Consider the following 6,000-nt stretch of genomic DNA (forward strand, 5'->3'; position numbering starts at 1 on the left):
AACCCAAAATGTTCTGAATTATGAAATACAGCTTACTCCAAAAGTTGATAGTCAAGAATTTCAGGCTTGTGTTACATTTACCTACATGTGTATGAACTAATATACTATGTGCAGAGATTATGTTCATTGGTTGCATCATAATTGTAGCTGCTAATATTCATGTTTTTTCAAGTATGCCTTTTCTACTTCCTAATTCGGAATCATGTTATTTCAAACTAAACTTCCATTGAAATCAGTTTTCAAAGTACATTTAGGTTATAGCTTAATTGATGCTGAATATCAATGGAGGTAAAGATGGCGACACAAATCTGTAATCCCAGCACTTGAGAGGCTGAGGCAGGGGCATTGCCATGAACAAATGGTAAAGATCATGAGGTATCAATAAAGTTGTTTGGGGGTGGTTGGTTTGGTTTCATTTTGGGTTTTTGTTTGTTTGTTTTTTTGAGACAGGGTTTCTCTGTGTAGCTTTGGTGCCTATCCTGGATCTCGCTCTGTAGACCAGGCTGGCCTCGAACTCACAAAGATCCGCCTGGCTCTGCCTCCCAAGTGCTGGGATTAAAGGCATGCGCCACCACCGCCCAGCCTCATTTTGGGTTTTTGAGACAGGATCTCTCTGTAGGTCTGGCTGGCCTGTAGCTCAGTGTAGACCAGGCTGGCTTGAACTCCAAGCATGTCCACCATGTCTAGCACTCAGTCAAGTTTTGTATTTATCACTATCCTTATGAATTTCTTGACAAGCTATTTTTAGAGAACTCTTCATTCCATAGCCAGTTCTTCGAATGGTTGTTGGAACTATGTAGATATGTTATTCCTTAATTAATGTAAACTTTCTGCTTTGACTTTCTGAAACACCGTGGCTCAGATTTGATATGTTATGAATCAGTGTTCTTACTCTCATACGAAGTTTTCTGCTCTTGTGGAAACACCATGTCTCAATTATGGAAAACAAAGACTATCTTTCATTCCTCAGTATATAGGTCCCAAACTGATAACCTAATGTAAGCTTTAACAGTCGTAGGATATCAACAAAGTGCACAAAGTCATACACTTCAAGGGATTTCCTTCAGCTACACAGCCCAGACCGAGACTGTCAGCACTCTAGAACACCCTTACCTCCTAATGACTGCCAGCCCAAAGGCTAATCACTACCCTGGCTTCTAGAACCATGGACTCAGCTTCCTGTATTAACTGTAAGTTTATTAGTGTGGCATCTTCATTGTGAGAGCTACTCATGTTTTATTTAGTCTTCCTCAATACTGTGTATAGTTTCATTGTGATTTAACACAGGGAACATAGTTTTGCAAATGTTTTGTGTTCAGTTTTTCTCCAATTTGGGGCTGTTATGAAGAGAACTGCTACAGATACACTTGTTTATGTTTGGAGAATTGCTACACTCTTTGTTTAGGTACATTCTGATTTCACACTCAGTGGTAGTGCTGGATCACAGTGTTGTCTGTTCCCAACATGTTTAAAATTGTCCAGAGTGGTCGCACTGATGCCTAACTGCTCTGTGGCGTAAGCTCTCCTATACTGTCTCAGAGATAGATCTCCAAAACATGAGCCCAGCAACTCAAACTTCAGACACGACTTGTGCTCACCTGGCCAGCAGTGCATGCACAAGTCCATATGGCTGCTGTCCTCACCTGGCTATGCTAGTAGGTCTTGGTTTTGTACAGCCAACCAACACCCTGTGTCTTGCAAAAACAAAAGGTCTAGTCCTCTGATTTTGTAAGGTTAATTGTACTAGCGAATCAAGGGACTTTTGAAGAACCCTAACAGGTTTCTAACTTATCTAAGTTTACATCCATTAAATGCCTCAACTCCTGATATTTTTGTTGTCAAGCCCGCTCCAGTGGCTCCCATCCCTAAGAGGTGGTCACTGCCAGGGCTGTCATCGGTTCTCTCTTAACCCGACGGCTCAATCACGCCATGACCTCCTCATTATCATGGAACAATACATGGGGCAGCATCAGCACTATGGTACAAGAACCATTCCATTGTGTTAGGAGTTTAGTGGAAATGCAAGGGGACAGTCCGGTCTGGCAGCAGAGCCAGAAGAGGCCTGAATCCTTAGGCCTCAGCCTCAGTTTATCTCCTTGCATCCCCTCCAGTGGACATCCAGAGGAGCCTCCTCCAGTGTAATTCAGGTCATAGTTGAACAGCCAATGGGAAAGATAGCTCCGTGTGGTCCTCTACAGTTGGGTCACCCCACCTGCATCCGGTAGGGCTATCTTCTGTCCAAAATTGTCCTACTCCCACTGTCTCGAAGAAGGGGGGCTACTGATATAAACACATCCAGCAGGAGGCGGTGAGATCTGGCCGGGAATAATTTAAGGCCAAAAATGCCATTTGTACCTCTGACAGGGCAAGTCCCTCATCCTCAGGTAGTCCAACAGGCCCTTCTCACAGGGGAGGAGGAGGGAGGAGTAGCTGATTCCGTAGGTGGCTCTAATGGGAGAAAAGTGACCAGGGGTAGGACAGGTTTCATAAGCCCTATTACCAGGGGCTCCTGAATGAGTTGGACGGTTCTCCTTATGGAGGAGAGTAGTCCCTGGTCATGTCCCTACTGGTATAATCGAAGGTCCCACATTCCCCCTACGTCCCAACTGACCGCTCTCTTTCCTATATCTGTAATAGTCATCTGGATGGGATTACATCTACACTTGGAGCAGCGGCCATACAGGGGGTTGGATGCCAGACGAGTCTGGGGGACCTGTCGCTCCTTAATGTTACCCCTTTGTTTTATCCAGTAGCCTGTCCCGGTTTGTTCACATCCCCATTGAGCACAGTTAATAGTCATTTGCACCTCCACATTGAGCAACCTCCTTTGCAGTTCGATTGCTTCCAGGGCATACATAGAAGTGTCCCATAGGACGGCCCTCTTTAATACATGGGAGCATCCCGGACTCTGGGCATCTGAAACCTGTGGTAGGCTCCACCCATTCGCCCCTTTGCATTCAGGTTGGCCTTCATGAGCAGGGGTCCAGTCTCCAACGTCCCAGGAGCCTCTGCCAGATCACAAAGGTCAAAGTAGAGTTCAGGCCCCCAGGCTCCAGGGACGGCCTCGCGAGTGGTGCTGTTGAGGATCTCTCCATCGCCAGCACTTATCACCGCCCAGGTCACCTGAGGTTGGTGAGGACTTCTCGAGGCCTTGTTTGTTGCCTGGAGAAGCGCCAGAGTCGCCAGCAGGAGTTCTGTTTGGGGTGCCATTATCTTCAAGAGCCAAAGAACACAAAGTTTTCTCAAGGGCAATAAGCCCCCCCGGACTTGATTATTATCTTGTTTCTTTTTGCTTTAAAATCGACTTGAGACCACCATAGACTTTTTTTTCTCCTTATTAGTCAGTCTGGCTTTGGGCATCTTCATGAGGTGGGAGTAGGAAGGAATTTTAGATTCCTGGGTGGGAGCCAGATTGGGTCCAGTTCCCCTATGGGGAAGATGCAGCCATACCCTCTTCCCATAGTAAGTAAGGGATCTGGTCCTCTCCATTGAAATGTTAAAGGCTCTTTTCACCGTACTTGAATCTGAGGCTTGGGGTTTAACTGACCCCAAAGTTTTTGGAACCTGGTTTCATTGGCTCCTTTGGGCAGATTCAAAATATTAATAGGGAATAAGGCCTGATGTAATTGAATATGAATTAACAGAGAGATAGGGTTTGCATCCAGGCGAATGTGTGCCTGGGGCAAATGTGGTAGCAAATTCACCATACAGGCTGTCAGAATATAGACTGAAAGGCCCCTGAACATTTTGAAGGGCCATGACAACTGCCAACACTTTCTTATATTGTGCTGATCCCTGGCAGGGTTGGAACTCCCGCAGGTCTGGGGAGTCCTGATCATCTCGGAAAACGGCAAAGGCCGCGCCTGCTCGGCCCCCATCTGTGAATACATGAAGGGCATCTGAAATGAGTTCTGGTGGGAACAGTTGAGGAAGCTTTAGCGGGAGCCTCCAGAGCATGACTGTCCATAGGGAAGGCCCATAATGGCAGCCAAGGGACCCTAAGAACCCTTCAAGGGAGAGTGCGAGCCGGGCATTAGCTCTGGAAAGCCATTCCACAGCAGCCATCCAAAAAGGGAAGACAATAGACTGGGGGTCAATTCCAAAGTGTCTCTGGGCTTGTGTCCTACCTCTGATTATAGCATCCGTGAGCTGATCAGCCTGAGAGTACACTCACGGTGTGCTCCCCAGGGAGGTGTGGACCCATTCTATAGGCTCTCCCTCCTGTATCCAGTACCGCTGATATTAGGGTGGCAGTTGTGAATAACCAGAGGGAGATGAGAAGATCAACAGAATATCTCCTTAGGGAGACCTTATCAAAGGTCTCCTGAATCTGTAGGAGAATGGCTCAGTGGATGTTCAGGTGTGAGGACAATGATACCCTGAGGTTTCTTTCCTTTCAGCAAGGAGAATAAGGGTACAAGGTCCTCTTTGGAAATGGGACTCCAGGGCAGTAACCAGTTGATTTCTCCCAGAACACTCTGTAACTGAGTCAGGGTCAAGGACACAGGGACATCCGGCTTGGGCTTGAGTGGGCATGCTCGGGTCAGAGTAAGCTCTGTACCAAGAATCTTAAAGGGTGCCACCCTCTGAACTTTGTTGGGGGCTGCTGTGAATCCTCCTTTCTGTATTCTAGCACCTGGTGTACCAGATCTTGTAAGATAGGGGTCCCTATGTCCAAAATGATATCATCCATATAGACATAGGCAAGTGACCCATCCTTCCTTAGCAGGGGCCCCAATAAGGTGGCTAGATATTGTTGACAGAAAGCTGGGCCATTGACCATTCCCTGGGGCAACACAGTTCATTCAAACCTCTGATAAGATTGAGAAAAATTAAGGGAAGGAATGGAGAAGGCAAATTTAGCCATCTGGATGGAGGGGAATAAAGAAAAAACAATCCTTAACATCTATTACCACCAGGGCATACTCAGCAGGTATGGCTGGGACCCAGGGCAAACCCCTCAAAGGGGTGCCCACCAATTCCATCCTCTCATTTACTTTTTTTAGGTCCTGCAGCATACACCAGGCTCCAGAGGCCTTTTTGATGACAAAAACAGGTGTATTCCAAGGGCTCATGGAAGGGCGTACATGCCCAGGGTCCAGTTGATCCTTGACCAGAGTATGAAGTCCCTCTAACTTAGGTCTAGTAAGTGGCCACTGTTCCACCCATATCGGGTTACCCAGTTTCCACCTAATAGGGAGTACCTGGGGGGGCAGTGACCTTTAGGATTGGGGGTAGACCTGAGTAGGCTTGTTAGGGTCATTCTTGGAATGGGTGAAGAAGTCCTCTCCCTTTATCTCTATTCCGCACCCATTGCCTTGGGCCTCCTTGTCCTCCAAAGCATCATCATAAAAGGTTAGTGGTGAGAACTGCATCCATTTGTATGGATAGCGTGTGCTGTCCCAGAGGTTGGCTGCAAGGATATCCGCCACAAGGGGGCGTATCTTGCCCTGTTCTCCCTGGGCTGATCCATTTAAGAAGCGCAACTGTCTCTAAGGTCTGGGTGTTCCTCCCCATCCCCAGTATTCGGGGTCCCGCTGCTAAGTCCCGATGAGGGGGCACCTCCTCCCAGCAGATTACTGTCCTGTCAGCTCCTGTATCCACTAGAAAGTGGAACTTTTTCCATCTATGACAACACTCATCTTAGGGCGGTGACCTGGAATCCGGGGAACTGTCCAGTTGGCATGGGCCACTCTGGAGGGCTGTGCCCACCCCCTCTTAAGGGGGGCTCCTCCTTTGGTTGACGGGGCTAGAGGGCACCCCTGTTCTAGTTTAAAGGCTTCCCATCAGTATTAAACTTTGATCTACAGTCCTTTCTCCAGTGATATCCCCTCTGGCACCTAGGGCATGGGGTAGAGGCGAGCTTTCGTCCCCGAGGTTGACCTGGGCCTTTCTGTTGGCCAACGGGGGACTGCAGCAGTGGACATTCTCGCTTGAAGTGCCCCCTCCTGGCCGCATCTAAAGCAGGTCCCTAGGGTTGCTCAGAGTTCATTCCATCCT

The sequence above is a fragment of the Peromyscus maniculatus genome, chromosome 7 (assembly GCF_049852395.1).
Source record: "Peromyscus maniculatus bairdii isolate BWxNUB_F1_BW_parent chromosome 7, HU_Pman_BW_mat_3.1, whole genome shotgun sequence".
In the NCBI taxonomy this organism is placed as follows: Eukaryota; Metazoa; Chordata; class Mammalia; order Rodentia; family Cricetidae; genus Peromyscus; species Peromyscus maniculatus.